Source organism: Puntigrus tetrazona, chromosome 17 (assembly GCF_018831695.1).
Source record: "Puntigrus tetrazona isolate hp1 chromosome 17, ASM1883169v1, whole genome shotgun sequence".
In the NCBI taxonomy this organism is placed as follows: domain Eukaryota; kingdom Metazoa; phylum Chordata; class Actinopteri; order Cypriniformes; family Cyprinidae; genus Puntigrus; species Puntigrus tetrazona.
The window spans coordinates 7,304,414-7,323,620 of record NC_056715.1 but is presented as its reverse complement, the minus strand read 5'-3'; the positions used below and the strand labels follow the sequence as shown (position 1 = coordinate 7,323,620).

At 36.2% G+C, this 19,207-nt stretch overlaps 1 protein-coding gene and 1 pseudogene across 1 annotated transcript in view; both read right to left on the bottom strand.

Moving 5' to 3' along the window:
* chst15 (carbohydrate (N-acetylgalactosamine 4-sulfate 6-O) sulfotransferase 15) overlaps positions 1-4,249 on the bottom strand; it is a 19,042-nt gene extending 14,793 nt beyond the window's left edge. Inside the window, exon 1 of the mRNA XM_043263852.1 lies at positions 4,108-4,249. The gene's annotated coding sequence lies outside the window, so the exon portion shown is untranslated. The remainder of the gene's footprint in view (positions 1-4,107) is intronic.
* On the bottom strand, positions 344-19,207 carry LOC122361987 (annotated as a pseudogene).

The window sequence follows — 19,207 nt, the reverse complement described above, 5'->3', positions numbered from 1 at the left end:
TAAAACAACGTAACCCTAGAGGCACCCTGCATGATGAATCATCCTGATGGAATGGGCCATCATCCTGAAATTCACTCCGTCTCCCTCTCGTACTCGGTTTCTTTTCCTCTCACTGGCCAGAATCCATATTACCAAAGTTTTGAAGTAGTTCGGTAAGTTTAGAACCCAATTTAAGCAATTAGGCAATAATCAGGTAGCAAGTATTGCACAGAGTGAGTAGCACGTCCATTACAGTAAATGTCATAAGGTCACTTAAGAGTTACCAGAAATATTTTATGACTGAACTCAGCAGACCATTAACACAAGCTCACTATAGCTCACTGAGGCAGGCAGACACATCTCCCTATTTGGCGGTTTCAGACAGGCTCACACCATTAAGACTGGCTAACACAACACAAGAGATTAATACCACTCAGACCGACACCATTAAGACTAGCAAAAAGCACTCATGCAAGTTAATGCTGCATACAAATGACTCTACATCGGCACTCACCGTCTTCTGTGCTTGTAGGATATGCTGTTAGCATGTCTGAAATACACAACATGGCTGGAGGCAATGTCGGTTTATATTCCCACGGATGGCCAAATAAACCGCTGACTTGGCTGAAGTTAACAGCTGGTGAAGTGTGGAGTGAAATATTTTAAGGAAGCATCTTTCTCGTTACTATAGAGTTCACTTAACTCTGCAGTGGCTGTGAGTTCTGCAAGGCGAAGTGGGCCTGCACAATAATTATTGATTCCAGTTTGAGAGTTTAAGGTCACAATGAATGAAGTATGGATGTGACATGCATGAACTCCTCAGGATGGAGACCATTTTCATCATTTTTAGAGTTATAGATGTTTCTACTGAACTCCACCAGATACTGATTTCCGTGATCTGAACACTGTCATTTTTAAATGTATATATATTTTATGTGATATATATTTATATACATCTATATATAAATGTTATTTAAAAAAACGTACATACATTGATACAATGTATACACCACCGTTCAAGTCAGTTAGGTTTTTTAATGTTTTTAAATGTTTTTGTTTCTTATGGCCACCAAGGCCTCAAAAACACAGTAAAACCGTGAAATATTATTACGATTTAAAATAAATGTTTTCTATTTGAATATTTTTTTTTGTTCCTAAAATTTCCAGCTCTTGTGACTACGAGCCCTGTTCTCTCTCTTGTAGACTGAAAGTTAGGTTACTTGATTTAAACTGCTTTTAAAGTTTTTAAAAGATCTCTCTTTCTATCTTGCACAGACCACACAATATTAAAAATTCAAAGCTGTGTAATATCTGATTTGCTGGGGTATGAAATTGCAAAAAGAGAGAATGGAGAGTCTTTATAGAGCATAAATCGTGCCAGTGAACAGATGACATGAGCCATAAATAACTGAATTCTTTCTCATTTGCTTTTTTTTCCCACTTTCATCCCCTTTTATTTTCCTCAAAGGTTATGGGAGGCAGTTTTCATTTTCTAACAAAAAAAAGAGGGTGTTTGCCAGGGGAGAGGAAGGGGAGGCCGGTCACAAACAATCACAAACACACACATAGATAGGATGAAGGAGACATTCACATGACTACAAACACACACAAACACAAACACAGCTCCATGTCAGAAGCCAAAGGGCATCTGTCTACCTGTCAGGCCAAGTTTTGCGCCTCTCAGAAGAAAAAGGAAGAGAAATGTTAATAAAGGCCTTGAGCCCTATCGTGTGAGGTCTGAGACACCCTGCTGACTGCCACTACTGAGTTTCATCTCACTGATGAAAGCAATATAAACACTATATGAAAAGCCTCCATGATATAAAATGTACATTTATGGCATTCCAGAAGAAATTGCGTATTTGTATGTAAAGTTGTGATGATGAAAACGATGCTTCTGTTTTAGTCTTCTCGTGGGCCAAGTGGACCATTCAAAAAAATTGTGCTCATTGACTGTGACATAAAATCTGACATGTAATAAAAAGAACTGCATTGGGAGTCTTTTGATATGAATAGAAATAATGCAAAATGACTGGATGCAATATAGTTACAATACACATAGTAGGAAACACTATTTGCTTTATGGTATTAAAAAATGTTATTGTTGCCTATTACAATACCCCTAAAAAATCTGAAGATAAGAAGAAGAGAGTGCTAAAATGCATAAGTGCTATATTTTGTGGTAAATAGATTGATTTCATAAGAAACACAAACCAGACCCTTCATACTATAAATACTATTTTCTGCCATGAGAAACAGAAATCTGTCTGTGTGTGTATAAGTGTGTGTATATATGTGTTTGTTTGACTATAGGTGTATTAGTGCACTTGCAGGCATAAAGGGTCAGACCGTCTGTGTCTGTGTGTGTGTGTGTGTGTGTGTAGGTAGACAGTGGGTCAGAGCGATGAAGGGTTTGGTTGTTGGTATGGATAGCATGTTGACTCAGCACTGAGTTATATATTCTGCAGCTGTTAAGATCTGAGCCTGGTGAATGTCTTTCTAAGGAAGAGACTCTCCAGCCATCCAATGCACACTCCTTGTGCCAACAATTACTAATACATCACAGCCTTGTAGACACTCCAGAGTGCAGTAGCCATGACAAACATGAAAGCACTCCATGGCAATTTCCTGAGGTAATAGAGCAACACTTTCATTTCTAACATATCTACTACTAAAAAAACAATCAATCCAGCCTATTGCATTCTCAAAATTATCCTAACCTTCACTTTAAATTGCTCTGAATTCATTGCTGGTTATAATTAACCAGCTACAGTCTGATAAGCAGGTGCTTCACAGTACAGCATGGATTTCAACAGGTTCGTACATGGATTTCGTAGATGCAACCTGATGCCGTTGAATAATGTAAGACTAGATCCATCTGTTCTTCTCTCCTAGATAGCTGTCAGTATAATCTACGGGGAAAACACGCACAATACAATAACCAAGTGAGACATGTTCTTCTACCAACATCTACTGCTGTTCCTATAGTTCCTATTCCTAAAATCATAGTCAGGGGTGGAGCTTTCTGGATGTGGGGGATGTGTCTGAGGTGCAAGCTCTGGAAATCGGACAAAGCGATTGGGAAATTGCCTTAAATTTGTCATGACGTATTTAATTACTTTGGAAAAGCTATATTTTTTCATAATAAAATAAAATGTTATATTCCAAAAGACGGTCTCTCTATACAGTACGTTGGTAAATGACATTAAATGATGTGTGATTAATTATAGAAACACAAGTGTGTTTAGTGTGCTCTACTCTAGGTACATAAAAATAGTTCAAGAGCAATAGTCAATCCTTCCAAAAATTTTCCATGGTAACCCTAGCATTCACAAAACACTTGTACTGTATCTACAATATCTAGTAACTAGGTGAGTCCCCATCACAAAAATAAATAATTAAATGACAATACATACATTTATTTTATTAGGATAGAAGCCTATATTAGAAGACTAGATATTTTGAAGAAGGAAAAGCTTTTTAAAATATGAATGTTAGTTATCCGGTCAGTTACAGTTTTATTTTAGGATTAGAAGCCCTTCAACTTGAAATGGGTTGGTAGCATATACATGCACAACAAAACTTAATTAACAAATTATTAACAAAAGTTAAGAATAAATATTTTGTGACATAAACGCAAGGACTTAAAGTGATGTTTGTTTCAAAAGACATTCAACAAAGAGTGCATATCGTACCAAGCCACCCCGGTCTCCTCTGATTTACGCTTTTACAATGACAATAACTGCAATTATGGTATTTTGTCGTAATCTGTGGTTACCATGGCGAATGTTTGTAAGGGTAATAATGCCGTTGAACTTGCCTGAGGTCGCGCACAGCGAATCTTCTGTCAGAGCAGCATCCCATCGATCTGAATGAAACATTGTGCGTGTGAAAATCCTGATGAGAGCCGCTATTTATGAAGCGCTTCTCAATGGACTAGTTTTAGAAATCATCTGTTTGACGCTTTATCATCCAGTCAGTGTCAGATGGTGCGTCGCTGCATGAAAACCCTCACTGCCATCTAATATTTGGGTAAATCTGTTAGCTTGATCCAGTGTAGTAACACGTAAAGCCTCGAACATTCCTGTCAAAAAAAACCCCATCACATTACTCGCGTGGAAAACTTACCTTGACAACTTGTCCAGTTTTAATATTCCAGTGAACGCGTGTGTTTACGTTTGATGAGGGAAAAGCGGAGCGCTAGACAGAGAACTTTCTGAGCGACTGAGTTGATGAAAGCCTTTCTGTCTGTATTCAACCACAATGCCTCTCTCTCTCTCTCTCTCTCTCTCTCTCTCTCTCTCTCTCTCTCTCTCTCTCTCTCTCTCTCTCTCTCTCTTTCTCTCTCGCAGGGGTTCAGTCGGTGGAGGGGGTGGTACACGGCGCATGCTGCTACTGATGTGCTGTGCTCCCACCAATCCCAGCTATTTGTGAACTCAATCTATTTGAGATTAATAATAAAACAGAATAGAATGAGCAAAATGTTGGGCTAAAGCATTAAACATTAAGGGGTGGCTATCATCTGTTGTTCTGTGAAAATTAATAGGCCTACGACGTTTTGTGTAGCCTGGCATCTGTGGAAATGTGAATTTTGTGACAGTTTCGCTAAACAATACGTAGTCCACAATAAGTACGCTGTATGAAATGCTAATGCAGCCTAAGCTCAGATACCTCATATACAAGTAAGCGTGAGAGAAGTACAAGCAAATTTCAAAGTTATATAATGAAAATGGCGATACTCACTAATTGGTTTAAACATTAAACCCTTTCAGCAATATGTTATTAGCATTTTGTCATTTTTCGCCCATCTCCCCCATGTTTGTTCTAATTGACTGTCATGTTTAGTCATAGTTTATTCAGAAAAGTGTTTTTGGCACAGGAAACCAGCTTTGCACTGCAGTTGTTATTTTTATATGCAAGATGGTATAGCATTCACATAAAATAAACATCCCCCTTGCTCATCTTGCTTTTGATGGATTCACAAAGGACCGTGAGCTTTGAGATTGATGTTGTGTGTGGTTGTGCACATGGTAAAACCAAAAACTTAAAACCTTTGGCAGACCACAGCTACTTTTCCAATGGGAGAAAGAAGACGAATGATTATACAAGATGAATTCACTGCAGTAGGGATGCCAGAATAAATCAGTGGTGAAAAGAAGCATGAGCAGTTTGAACAGAAGTCATTACATAATTGTTATTGATTGGTTCGAAATTGATTAATCTGTTTTCTAGCACTCAGACAGTAGGCTTGGCGATTTGTCAGGCCACGAATGTAAGACATAACTGAGAGTCAGTCTCTCCAAAATCTATTTAGCTGTACTGTAAGTATTCATCATATCTAAAAAGTATTGAGAAAAGACTTGAGGTTTGTCCTCCTCATTCAGTAACCTTTCATTTGTCAAACTAAATATGGGGGATGACAATTGGATACATTTGAAGGATACTAAAATGGGTTATGGTTTGAGTGGTATTTATATGAATGTTTTTTAAAGCTTTTTTATTGACATTTTAAGCCAGTTACATTAATAAGCTATTTTAAAGTCTAAGGTCACAAAGTAAACCACATTAAGGCAATTAGAATTTTATCAGGGTTTGTTTGTTTATTTATTTATTTATTCAGATGACCAGATGTTTGATAATGACTGTACAGGTGCTGTATTATAATGTGTATTAAATGACTACTTAGCAAATATTTAAGCATGTGGACCAGACATATTATTTTGAATCCGCAATCACATACTTTTTTAGTAGCATATACTGTAGTAGGTGAAAAAGAGTATGTGACAAAAACTTAAGTAACTTAACTTAAGTAAACTTAAAGTTGATTAAAATTCAGCGTACAATAAAATCTGTTGAGCTTTCAGAATGATGGATCTTTGAATTACATAGGAAATTTACTAAGATTATGAATCATACTGACTCATTGACAAACTCACCAACGCATAAGTTGTCATATTGCTTGTCTTGCAAGAAATTCTTATTTTGCTGGAATGAAATGATATTATGCTTTGGGAAAACACACGTTTGGTAATATTCCCTTAATGTCAGAAATTTTGGGGAAATGAAGTCTGTTTTATCTAAAGTTGGCCTACCATCAACTTGTTTCTGTTACGTCATGAACTTTATTGATGCATTATGTATGAAGCAATCATTTTTTAATATGTGTATAGACACTGGCAGGATGACAGCATATCAGACCCCTGATATTTTGCAATAGAGCAAATGTGTAGCAATAGCCTCAACGATCTATGACAAAGACTGGAAAATGAGTCCGAGTTTAATCATGACTTCTAAAACAGACCACCGCCCCTGATGCAACCGTCTATAATTTCTGTAAAAGTTGTACGTTTTGTAAACCTCAGTAGTGTAAATATAGAGAATTCATTTGTATATATTTCGAACGCTACTCTGCAGGCTTAGCTTACTTTCTCATATTTCAGAAACTTGCTACACTTGGTGTGTTTGTTACAGCAGCATGCTCTAGATTCCTATGCCATGTCTCAGAGCTAATCGCTCTCCCTCGCTCTCTGTCTATCTCTCCGTGTCGCCATCAGTGCCAGCAGCCCACCTCTTCAAAGAGAGCTGCCCTCTGGGAAATCAAAATTTAATTCGCTGTAACGAATGGGATTTGACTAACACTGTCACATCCGCGTGTTTGTTCAATGGTCTGCTCTCAACTCAAAATCAGAGATTGAACAACTGGTTCTTGTGTCAATGCAGAAACAGATGAAATTGATTAATTGATTTGAGCAAGTGAAATAATTCACCGTAGTTAGTTAAATAGACAGATAGATAGATAGATAGATAGATAGATAGACAGACAGACAGATAGATAGATAGATAGATAGATAGATAGATAGATAGATAGATAGATAGATAGATAGATAGATTCCAATAAAGGGCCACTCTTTTTAAGAGTGTAGTCTTTAAACTCACTGTGCACTCAGTGGACATCTGTTTGAGATATTTTGAAGGATTTCCCCCTTCACTCCCTTTCTTCCGAAAGCATTCTGAGTAGAATCCCTGAGAATTAAGACATCTAATTGAAACAAACTGTGGAGTTTCAGCAAAAGACAAAGTAACCGATTCAACGCATCGTCAAGGGGTTAATAAAATCCTAAAATAACTAATTACCCAAAACCAGCTGGATTACTCGGCCAGTTTGACAAGACTGTGTCAGCTACAGGGGAGTGTAGCAAAATTACGATAACGATTAAATGAAGACATTAGCTTTTAAATGTTGTGTGATAAGATAAAAGAGGGCTGCTGTCCAAGGCTTGATATATGAAATTCTTTCCACATTCAGTCTAAATCACTTGTTTAAACCCTTTAGGGGACTGGGAGAGATTTACCACTGGGAATGCAGCACAACAAATCTAAGCAAGCAATCATTTTCTTCTGAAATATATCATGGGGCTTGTCTATAAGAATTTTTTTCCATTTTTTTTCTGATTGAAAATGTTCCTTGAATAAGCCAAATGCTGTTCATCCATATTCATGACGGAGGCATGTGTAATTTCATGGATGGGTGGGTTGTGTTTATAAACATCTCATCTGAATGCTGATCAACTCGCCACTCTACTCTGAGAAATCCTGCATGTCTTGATGAAGCTGATGATGTTAATCAAGTCGATGAGGAATATCAAATTACTTTTTGATATTTCATTCAGGTATTCTAATTTGTCATCAGCAAGGCAGCCCACTCGTCGCAAATGTTACCTGGGCGCTTGATGAAATGTCAAAACAAGACACCAGCAGAGATGACTGCATAAATCTCATTACACCACCCTATATTTTTACTCCTGCAAATATATGACCATAACGTATTTTTTAGCGTTCTGCATGTTTCATGTATCATTCAAAGCTTGCGATGTATTCAGGTGGGTTATCTATTTTCCTACTCAACAACTGTTTAGAGAAAAGAGGTTGATTTCAATGGAAAGTGTTTTATTTATCCTTCATCCATTGTTTCTGGTGAGCCTCTTGTCAAGCTGTTATAGATCTCAGCTGGGAGATTTGTCTGGGGGCTGAAAAAGCAGAAAGCTCTTCTTGAATCCATGCTAAATTCACTTTGTTTCAAAAACTACAGCATGTTACACTTCAATAGTGCAAAATAGACATCTCAGTCTAATGCTGAAAATATTCAGTTTCACTTCCCTCTGGTGACTGATTGTCTGTACACTTGGCTTTGGATGACAAGTATAGCCAAGAATAGGAAATATTTAACCACCGAATGACACATCTGACATCTGATCAGAATCAACTGTTTTAGAGAGCCATATAATAAAATGCAATAATTATACTTTTTTCCGTACAATAATTATACTTTCTTTCCTTTTGAAAAACAGTTTTTGGACAGAGCATCGACAAATACGGAAGAAAATGAGCAAAAATGTGGTCATAAAGATAACCCTGTGCCATCCTGTCTTTATATTCTCTTCAGAGTGGAGTCAAAGAGCTGAGAATGTATGCACAGCTGGAATGGAACAGTTCATCGATATTCCAGGAAACATTCCTGTGTGCTGTCACTATGAAATAGTAAAGAGAAGGTAAGGGTTATAAATGTTTCATAGACAAACATACAGGCAAACACACTAAGTACTACATAAAGCAATAATAGAACTTGACAATTATGTTTAATGATTCAACTAAAAACTTGTCATATAAAAAAATTCCTTCTTGTGATCAATGAAGTGTAGTTTTATAATCAAAAATGCATCTGTTTAGTTCATCCATGCCAGAGCAAAGAAACTGCATGCATTTTTTTCTTTTGATTTTTATGTTTAATATTTTATCTTCATGTTTTTTTAGGTGAAAGGGTTAACTTCTGCAACTGACAAACAAAAAATGCAAACTTTGGACATTTTAAATTATTTTATAAATATTACATATTGGGGGAAAAGTTGGTCGTTCTTGATTCACTTGAGCTTTTTTGAAAAGGTCTCGAAGCTTAATTGACTTGGTAGGCCTTAATCTAAGTTAGTTGATGACAATTCCAGAGCTTAATGAATACTGTAAGTCTGAGTCCCTCAGGATGTTTTGGATACGCTCAACAACTGTGAGTTCCTCTAAGGAGCTGGCAGAAGATGAAAAAAACAGACTTGTACAAAGCGGAGGAAGCCCATCTATATGCTTCCTGTCTGCAGTTTTCATGGGTTGTAATGTAATTAAAAAAATAGACTTTACAAGAGAGAATTGTCATACAAAATATGGCAGGAAAAATAGAACTTCTATTACACATCAAAAACAGCCATTCATAATTCTTACATCAATACAAAGGACATGCAGAAAGATTTAGGGGTTAATGAAAAATAAGAGAATGTGAAAAAATCCAAACGCCAGGAACGGTTGGTTATGCTTTGGAGTCGTATGGTAGCCTGTAGATAAGAGGAGGAAAGAAAGAACGGATTCTACATCAACATATTCAGGAAGTACTGATAAGAAAGAAGTAACAAGACAAAAATCCAAAACATACCTCCATGAAGTACCTCATAAAATGAAAGATTGTAACAGTGGCCTTATTATTGTGAATCTATAAGGAGATCTTAAGTATGCAGTGGATGAAGGATGAGCGTAATAAGATTTCTAAAATAGAAGCACTCAGCAATAGCAAGAATAGAAACTTTGCTGTGTAAAAGAAATATTGGATGTTAGAATGTGTGCTAAAATGGATATTACAGAAGCTGATAATTTCAAACATTTAAATGGTCCGCATTCAGTTATTTTTATTAGAAAATAACTGCATTGTCATTCATAGCAATTTTGTAAGTTTTAGATTTTGTTAAAAAACGTATACCTACGTGTTTTAGGTTTTTAGGATGCAAACACATGTACATGACATACTTCATGACAATATTTTTCATATACAGAAATCTAATGTATGAGCATATATTTGTATGGGAAGAGGATTGACTTGTCCCAAAACAATTTGCTTCAGAAATCATGGAGAATAAACTTTTCATTTTTTTCAGACAGCAAAGAGGGGACATTAAATGATCTGTCATCTTGAACACACATTGCTGCTGTTTATGTTTAGAATTTATAGTCTCACATTTTGTTCCACACAATCTATTACAGGATGTATCCCATCTGTGAGATGTCAGATCCCACAATCATGTCCATATTTGGGGAATATATTAGAGAAGTTGCAATTCATTGAGTGCTGTTGAAAGATCACAGAATTGTCTATGTTCTAGAGAACAATCACTCCACTGACTTTAACCGTCAGTTCATGCTAAGGTCCAGGTTGAGAATGAGGACACCACACACACGTTTGACCCTGCCTCTCTTGAGATCTCCATTCCCTTCCCCATATTTCTTTTTAAAAACACTTGTTTACCATCCCACTACCTTCATTTCTCTCCCAACCCCACATCCACCACCTTATTAGCCTCATCTTCATTTCCATTCTCTCTTCATTCTTGTGGTTCCATCCTTAGATGAGACGTCGCGTTCGTTTCCCCACAGACTCCAGTCATCATGACTGTTTCCCCTCGGCTGTGGTTTTCCATCAAACCAGAAGGCCAGGAGGCCAAATGCTCATCTCAAACCAAAATCACTTTTTCCTGTCCACACAAAACGCCACCGTTCTGGAAGAGAGATGGGTTGTGGGACAGAAAATGACCTCCTGTTTAAAGGTCAAAAATCCACAAAGAACTTCATTACTTCACAACGCTTTCCTCTGTTCAGACTCTCTCTTTGTGTCACCTTCTGTGTTCAAATCAGCCTTATAGACCTCAATGTAATGGAAAGGAACCACAAAACTGGGTCTTGGGTTAATAATTACATTAAATGCATGATTATCTCTATTAACACAGTAACCCTGCTGTTTAAAATATTATGCATGCATGCATTTCCATAATAGATCCAGGAACCTGAATGAAGTCTTGAACGGATGTTCATTATCGTCATGCAAGTCAACAGCGATGAACAAAATCATTATCCTAATCACCATGTTCACCTTGTTTTCCAGTAAATTAATTCACAGTATTTTTTTTTGTTTAATAAAATTTTATACAATATTAAATAGATATATTTTAAAGTTAAAAATAAATAACTGTAATATAAATGTAAAAATAATAAATGCATAATTTTTTTCTTCTTCCTCAAAAAAACAAACAAAAAAACATACCACCTCTTAACCCAATCCTCATTATATTAAAAATGTGAGAATATTAATCGAAAGCAAGGCAAAAAAGAATGATTAAGTACATACATTTTTGAAGGTGAAGCTAGATTACAATACCAACTCCACTGCTTCAAACATAACAACTCCTGCTCAGTGATGCTCCTACTTAAATTCAGATCCATTCAGTTTTCGCATGGTTCAAATTTGGATAAATGCATGTTTCGATCAACTGGTGAGGAGTTGTTTGTTTTCCTATCATCACAAATTGCTGTTGGGAAAATAGATTGCTATTTCCTTTTAATCTAAACATGAAACAAACTTGGATATGTACTGTGTGAGATATTCAAGATCTGTTCAGTCAAAGCTTCTTTGATCATAATTTTCCCACAGGAAAAAAAATCTCATGGCTTATGTTTAGATTTTTTTTTTTTTTTTTTTGCTGTTTGTTGAAATAAACTTTGTCTTCAGTATTGTTTTCTTTAATTATATCTTTTCAGCATTAAAAATACATTTTACTAAACTTATAGTCTCAGCTCATTATATTACAGCTTTAGTGTTTGCTTAAAAAGCATAATAATAAACACATCACAACACTCCTGTAATATCTCTGTTGTAATATTTCCCAGACATCTGTGGTGGATTTTGTATGAGTCTTGTTGCTCAGAAAATAAAAAAATCTAACTCTCTCTTATCTAAAAATAGCTCAGCCCTAGTTGTGGGATCGTGAGTGTTACATCATGGCCATCACGTAAAGTCATATTTACTTCCTGCTTTGCCAGTCTAACTTTAAATGAGGTCAAAATTATTTTCTCTTTGGCCTTTTTTCCCAAAAGGCATTGCTGCAACAGTCATAGAATGAATCTCTCAGTATAAGTTAGAATATGTGTAATGGAAACCAAATGACTCAACAGCTTTTAGCCAGTGTCAATATTTCATTTGGCAATGCGAAAAATTAAGTTATAATGTGAGAAAGTGCATTGCCTGTTCGTGAGGACAATTTTAGCCTGCCCTCATCTTTCAAAGCCAAAGAGCACAATTAAGCCTAAACGTTTTATGAATATTGAAATCTAAGAAATTGAATTTAATATTAAATATATTCATTTAAATATAACATCTACAGTTCAAGCGGAGGAAAAGTTCAAAAGTTCACTGATATTTGGAAACAGAACCACAATTCTCAAGACTATGTTTATGGAATTTCAAGAAGTTGTGTCACCCAGGGCAAATCAATCATAACTGCACACACAGGTGCCGCTTTGCACCTGCTTTTCCCCTCGGTGATGAATAAAACATGTCCTTTTAGTTATATCTGGTAACACAGTCACACTTAAACACATACTAGCCCCGAGGTATTGTGAATCAATGTCACTCTTGTAACTGTTGAGCAACTCATGACATGTAACGGCAGGGTCCTGAGAGACACCCATAAATTCAGTCAGAAACCAAACAGAGGAGTTTTAAAACTAGAGGAAAAAACCTGCAATGATACTAGACAATAAGCGCTGGTCCAAAGTGAACCGATGGTGACAGCCAGGTCTGAGAAGCAAGTGAGCAGGTCCATCTAGTGGGCAAAAGCGTAAGCAAGCATAGATGTTCTGTGGTCAGTTGCATTTTTTCTCAATACAAATTTGTATATTTATTCAGCAATAATACTTTAAATTTATATTTATATGAAAGACATTTATAATCTTACTAAATATTTGTAATCATCCTGAAAATGTATATTATAGCTTGCAAAAAAAGATAAGCAGCACGACTGTTTAAAAAATAATTAAGAAATGTCTCTTGAGCACCAAAGCAATATATTATAGTGATTGCAGCATAAAAATACCTCATAAATCTTATACCAGTCCCAACGTTTTGAAAAGAAGTGTCCTAATGTAACAAGTAACATGTTTATCTTCAAATATAAACTCTTAATAATGAATAATACATGCTTAATTTTTGGTCAGATGTATATAATAGTAAATCATGAATAATAAAATAATAATTTTCATCACTGACTAACCGTAATGTTTTTGCAAATCTCAGTTTTTCCACGTTCATTACTATACAGTGAATTTAACTAGGTGACCAGTGAGTTTCAAGTCTCAGAAGTTAATGAAAAAAAAAAACACTCAAAAAAGTTGCTATATATGTGAGAAAAGAATAAGATGTGCCAGTGTTTATTTATTTGGATTATTGTAATGGACTTTTTATACTGCTTTCATTGTTAAAAATAGATTATTATAACATCCTCTGAACTACAAAAACATGCAAAATCACATAGTTTTGGAACAATATAAGGGTTATGAATGCTCCAGTCTCTCCTGCCGTCAGCCTTAACTTCAGCTGTCAACATCAAATCAGAATTCTGACACCTTTGTAGCAGGAATTCTCTCTATGTTTCTCTTCAGCGCTTTGCTCAGTGTGCTTAAAATGACGTCTTTGTTTTTCAAAATGTTGAGGTGGTGCTTCTGGAAATCCTCAAGTTTGTATGTAAGGTTGAGAGTGGAGATTGGACAGAACATACCAGTGAAGTTAATATCCAAATCTCTGGCTTACCCTCTCTCTTTACTCCTACCCCACAAACACAAACGCTTTTAGTTGATATACTGTTAAGGGTAATTATGAATGAACTGAATGTCTTTTTTGTTCATATGATGAAAATCAGTGGGGTTATGTTTGGGACTCCACTGACAACACTTAAAACCTTTAAAACAGGTAAAACCTTAAAATTATCTAGAAGAATGTCCATTTTTAATTGAAAAAATATATGGTAATAGTAAAGGTTAAAATTGGCAGTACTCACCAGGAGACTTGATGTGCTTGAATGAGATATTGATCAATGGAAAGTGAAGCACTATGGGAGCATCTGGATTGTCTTTATCTTCAAACACATAAACTTCCCTAAACTTTTTGTAATCGATCTTTGGAAATGGAATCTTGCGATCGGTGCAGCACTCCTGAGTTTGCTTTATGACCTATAGACACATATGGAAACAACATAATCTTATTTTCCTCCTTGATCTGAATCTGCCAAATCTTTGTGGTGTCCCTCACCTTTAAGTGGTCCATGTCCCAAGCGTAGTTCAGAGACAAAGAGATGTCTGCGCATCTGTTAAAGCGTAACACGGGAGGGAATCCTGACTTAATGACAAAAGCAGAGTCCACTAGGCCAAGTTTGGCATCCGCTGGTGTCAGGGAGTTTGGAAAGGCGTCTGGATGTGTGTCTGCAGAAAGTCCACTTTATAATTAATCATTTCCAAGTTTAATTAAGTTTAATCAAAAGGGGAATAGCACTAATTAGGCTGTACTCAACAACATAAATGATGTTCTGACCTTTCCAACAGCTCTCACTGTTGTTCCTGTGAAGGAGGAAGCCTCCAAGGAAGTTGAACACTTGACTGATAATGGGTCGGTTAGTCAGAAATACAATAATCTTTTTGGCCAAGTCAGTCTTCGGGCTGTCCTGTGAACTTGGTCCGACGTTGATGGTTTGTCATCTGTGTCTGCAAATAAGTAAAAAATAGTTGTATATTTTTGAGACAAGAGTGTGAGTCTGAATAAAGAACTAGGTTGTTTTGGCTCATTAATAAATCTGAAAGGCAACCAAGGGACTTTTCCTCTTACCCGTGTGACTCACTTCTTCCCTAGTTTTGCTGACCCAGGATTGAATCACTCTTGTGATGCGACTCCACAGCTAAGTCAGACTCAGAGAAAAACACTGCTTCATATTCCTACAAACACAACACATTTTGACTAACATTTTAAATACAACCAATCACTAGCTTTAGACTTTTTTGTCATTTATTGACCTTTGGAGTATTTATGTTTATTTACCCAATAGAGAGTATATTCCAGATTCAGGAAGTTTCTTGATCATGTGGCCGAGGTAATATTCGCTCCCAAAGTTCTGTGCAGGTATGAAGGCACCATACTTGATAAATCAAACCTCATATGGGGTGAACTCACACCATTCTAAATGAGAAAAGAGAAAAAGAAAAATATCTGCATGAGCACTCTTTGTTGCTCGGAATACATTGAATTGATCTGGTGAGGAACAAACATAATTAACTTGCAGCATAGGATGCATTAAGCAAATTAAACCAGCCAGAATGAATTCAAATCCATTCTTACCAGTCTCTGTGGTACATCCTGTCTTGCCATTCTTAATGTTGAGAGCTGAGTAGATGGAAAGAGGACTCTGGGCTTTTGATAGTGCCATCTACTGGTCAGATAGTGAACCTATTTTTTATGAGTATTTTAATAAATGCATGAAGTTCTAATGATAGCCATTTATTCATATTTTATGCTGAAAATGTGTGAAATCAATGGTATTCAAGCACCTTTCAATGACTGAGGTATTATATAGCCAGACCCCACATATCAATGAGAGAAATGAGTAGTCCTTCCTTCTCTCTCTCTTCCATCTTTTCTTTGTAGTGCCGTAGCTGCTCATGGGAAAATATACTGAACACACTTTTAGAGATTTCCTTCTTTACAGACTCCATAACTCCATGTTTGACCAGTTAGCATCACCATAAAGAGAAGCCATAGTCCTATTAGACAATGATGAAAGTTGATCTACAATGTAAAATCTGGGTTTTGGTTTTGTCTGAAAAAACACTGATTTAGAAATAAACTGGTCTGTAGTGCTCCTTATACTAACCAGGTGGAGCCAGAAATTCCTGTGATGTAGCTGATAGTATCAAGAAGCTGAAGTTTCTGCAGAGCTCTTAGGCCTCCGAATGTGCCAGTCATCGCTCTGGTCCCGCCTCCAGAACACACAACAGCCACCAATGGGACCTGAGCGGTCACTTCAATCTTAATTTTTTTTTGTATTAATCAAAATAAAATTAAAGAATAGAACATACATGTAATTAAATTTGATGGATGAAAAAAACAGTAAAACTGCAAGTCAAATGACTCTGCCAGGGATCTGAATGTGTTTTACTCAGGTTTGTGCTTGTTTTCATGCCTTGTTGGGTTCAGGTGCAGAGCTGAGATTCAAAGCTTTCTGAAGAGCACAAAGCTTTGTCTCTTCAACAGAAAATTATTTTCTTCCACTGGAATATCAAAATCCAGACGTACATCCAGCTTCTCTTCAGAGCTTCAGAATCATAATTATTCTGAGACATGAATGAAATCAGACTGGAACCAGGTGAGGAAATATTGACTTCATTGCACTTCATCTTATTTAACATGATCAACTGAACGATAAAAAAAATAGGTTTGGTTAATGGATTGCATTACATTATAGATAAGCTATTCTATTTTTTTTTACCTACCATCTGTGCTCAGTTTCAGAGCAATTTCATCCTAAAAGAGACAAGTCTATTATTGCAGGTATTACTGGCTTTTCTTTTTATATTAAAAAAAACACGTCTTCTAATTAACTTTGCCAGTTAGCACCCACCTTTCCAAAAGGCATGGAGAGTTTAATCTGCTGTTTGGCTGGTAATGGTTTCATAGGGACCGATGACAGAATGTCTGCAATCTTTGGATTTATCCCATCCACTTCTCCCCCAGCCTGGACGAACAACAAACATGCAAACACACAAAAAAGCATCATACACTCTGTGTTAGTGATAGCCTATACATGCTTGATACATGATTTAGTAAGAAATCACCAGTCTATTCAATGACACACTTTTGGTGGGATGAAGTTAAACTCAGTCTCCAGGTCTCGGTTGATGTAGTAGCGAATAGTCTGTGTGCAGCTGGGGTTTTCCTTAGAGCCTGGGATCAAACAGTCTTCTTTATAAACGCCTTGCAGTTTTAACATCATGTCCTTCTCAGCTGGGGTAAACACAGGGGAAAATTTCACATAATTTTTCCCCCCAGTTCCTAATGAAGCACCTTTAAAAATGGATAAAGGCCGTTATAAATAAAAGGAAAAACTGATTTTCATTTATTTTATTGTGGAGTATAAAGCTAGAGTAGGCAGTTTGATCCAGAAACATTACAAGTTTATTCACGTCCTTATAGCTGTCTTCTGTGGGCTCAGGGTCATAAAATATTCATCCAATCTTTGCATTTGGTCCGAATACAATGATGGGATGTCCCACATGCCTTTTATCCTATGTATTTAGTTTGGGGCGTGGCTACTGTCACCTGTAACAGACTAGCAATCCAACTTTTTCCTGGCGTAAATGGGCGACGCCATTTATAAATTCTATGGGTATAGCTTCCGGTCTTATCGGCGTCAAACTATTTTTAGCTGTTGTTGCTTGATATTGATAATGTGTGTGTCTTATGGTGTTGTTTTAATGTGTTATCTTCATTATGAGCACACTGGTTTGTAGCGCAAACAGTTTTGCAGTTTACGTTAGTTATGTCTATAGAGTCTAACGAACAGGAAGCCTCACATAGGCTTACTTCCGCTTTTCGGAAAAAGTGGATAAGATGTTCCAAGTCCGGTTCACACTACAAGCGTAAAAATCATTTTAATAGAGCAGCATCCGTTGGTGACTGGATAGGGCGTGTCCAGCGACGTTAAAGTTAAAATCCGACCTCATGTGATTGTTCACCTACAGTAAGCCCTGCTTTTCTTTCATTTTTGTTCGTATGTACGAAATTTATTTTATATTTATATTAGGCAAGAAACCTTATTCGTTGTCATGGCAACTAGTAGTGATAACGCCCACTAGCAACCTCATCTCCAGCCCCTGGCCAGTGCTAGTGAGAATGTAGCTTAACAGGTGTGAAAAAAAATAATAATTCAGATTACAGAAGTTTAAAATAAAACAAGGATATTGTTTTTCAAGTTTTTAGGAATTTGATGGGATTTTTGGTTTCAATACTTGAGGAGCTTCTTCTCAACAAGAAAGCTAAACCTCAAAATAAAAGTGTGGACCTTTTATTAAAAGTGGTTTGCTTTTACCCTTTGAGCCTTTATATTTAAAGACCCGTAAGTACACATTACAGTTTCACAAGCTTCCAGTCATATTATAAATCCCCATGTATTTAAATACCCCATTGAGGTTTGTTTAAAGTATAGACTTATGGATACAATTAGGCTAAATATTAGCGTAAAACTAGAAAGTTAGTTAAAAGTAGAGATGTACGGATCTAAACCCCAGATATAACCCAGTGTTCTTCTATTTACCATTAGTCCTTAGATGTTTTTCCACCTTCACATCCAGTGCACAGAATGGGCCTGCTTAAAAATGAGGGGGAAATTGAGTATATTTTGTGTTTAACAAATATTTCCATGTCAGTTTTGGTTATGGAAACCTGATTTTGCCCTTTATGATACTGGCAAAAATTTTTTAACACTTTACAATATGTGTAAAATATACAGTAATTAAAATATTGTGAGATATATAGCATAGGCCTAATGTTAGGTGAATATTAATAGAATACCATAATCCTTTGTAACCTGTTCTTACTATCAGCACTCCATTAGAGATGTATGGTTCAGGCTTCTCAAAGCTTAAAACAGAAAAGGAACGGATTAGGTGACGGATTAGTCATTTGTTATTTAAGAACAAATCTCAGATACGCTACGCACTCGATAGATGAATAATACTCCCAGAGCACCTGTTTAAAAGCTTTTTTATTATTGTTTTATTTTTACCACAGGGTTTTTAAGGGCTGATGGACTCACAAAGGTCATACAACCAATTGAATTTCCCCCTCAGCACCGTGACACCGAGGTTCCAGCACGGCATGAAGTCTTTCTGTCAAACACAATGAAAATGAAACTGGTTTGGAAAGATGTAGCAGTATTTGCATCTGAAATTGTAACAGCAACATATGAAGAACTAACATTTCACAATTTAGTATGTGGAGTATGTGAAGTGAACTCCCCAGGCTATACCAAAATGTTTTGGTTTCTGGTTCTCTGTGCATATATCAGAGCCGTATATATATATATATATATATATATATATATATATATATATATATATATATATATATATATATATATATAACTATATAAATGTTAATATATTGTTTTTATATAAATTGCATTTATTATGAAAAAAATGATTAACTTCACATATTCTGCTCTTGCTTTTTTAAATCATAAATTCTCAAATACATTGGCAAAATAAACTAAATCTTTCCAAGTACTCCCAAGATCTTGCTCTCCTGATTGGGAATCCCTGTCAT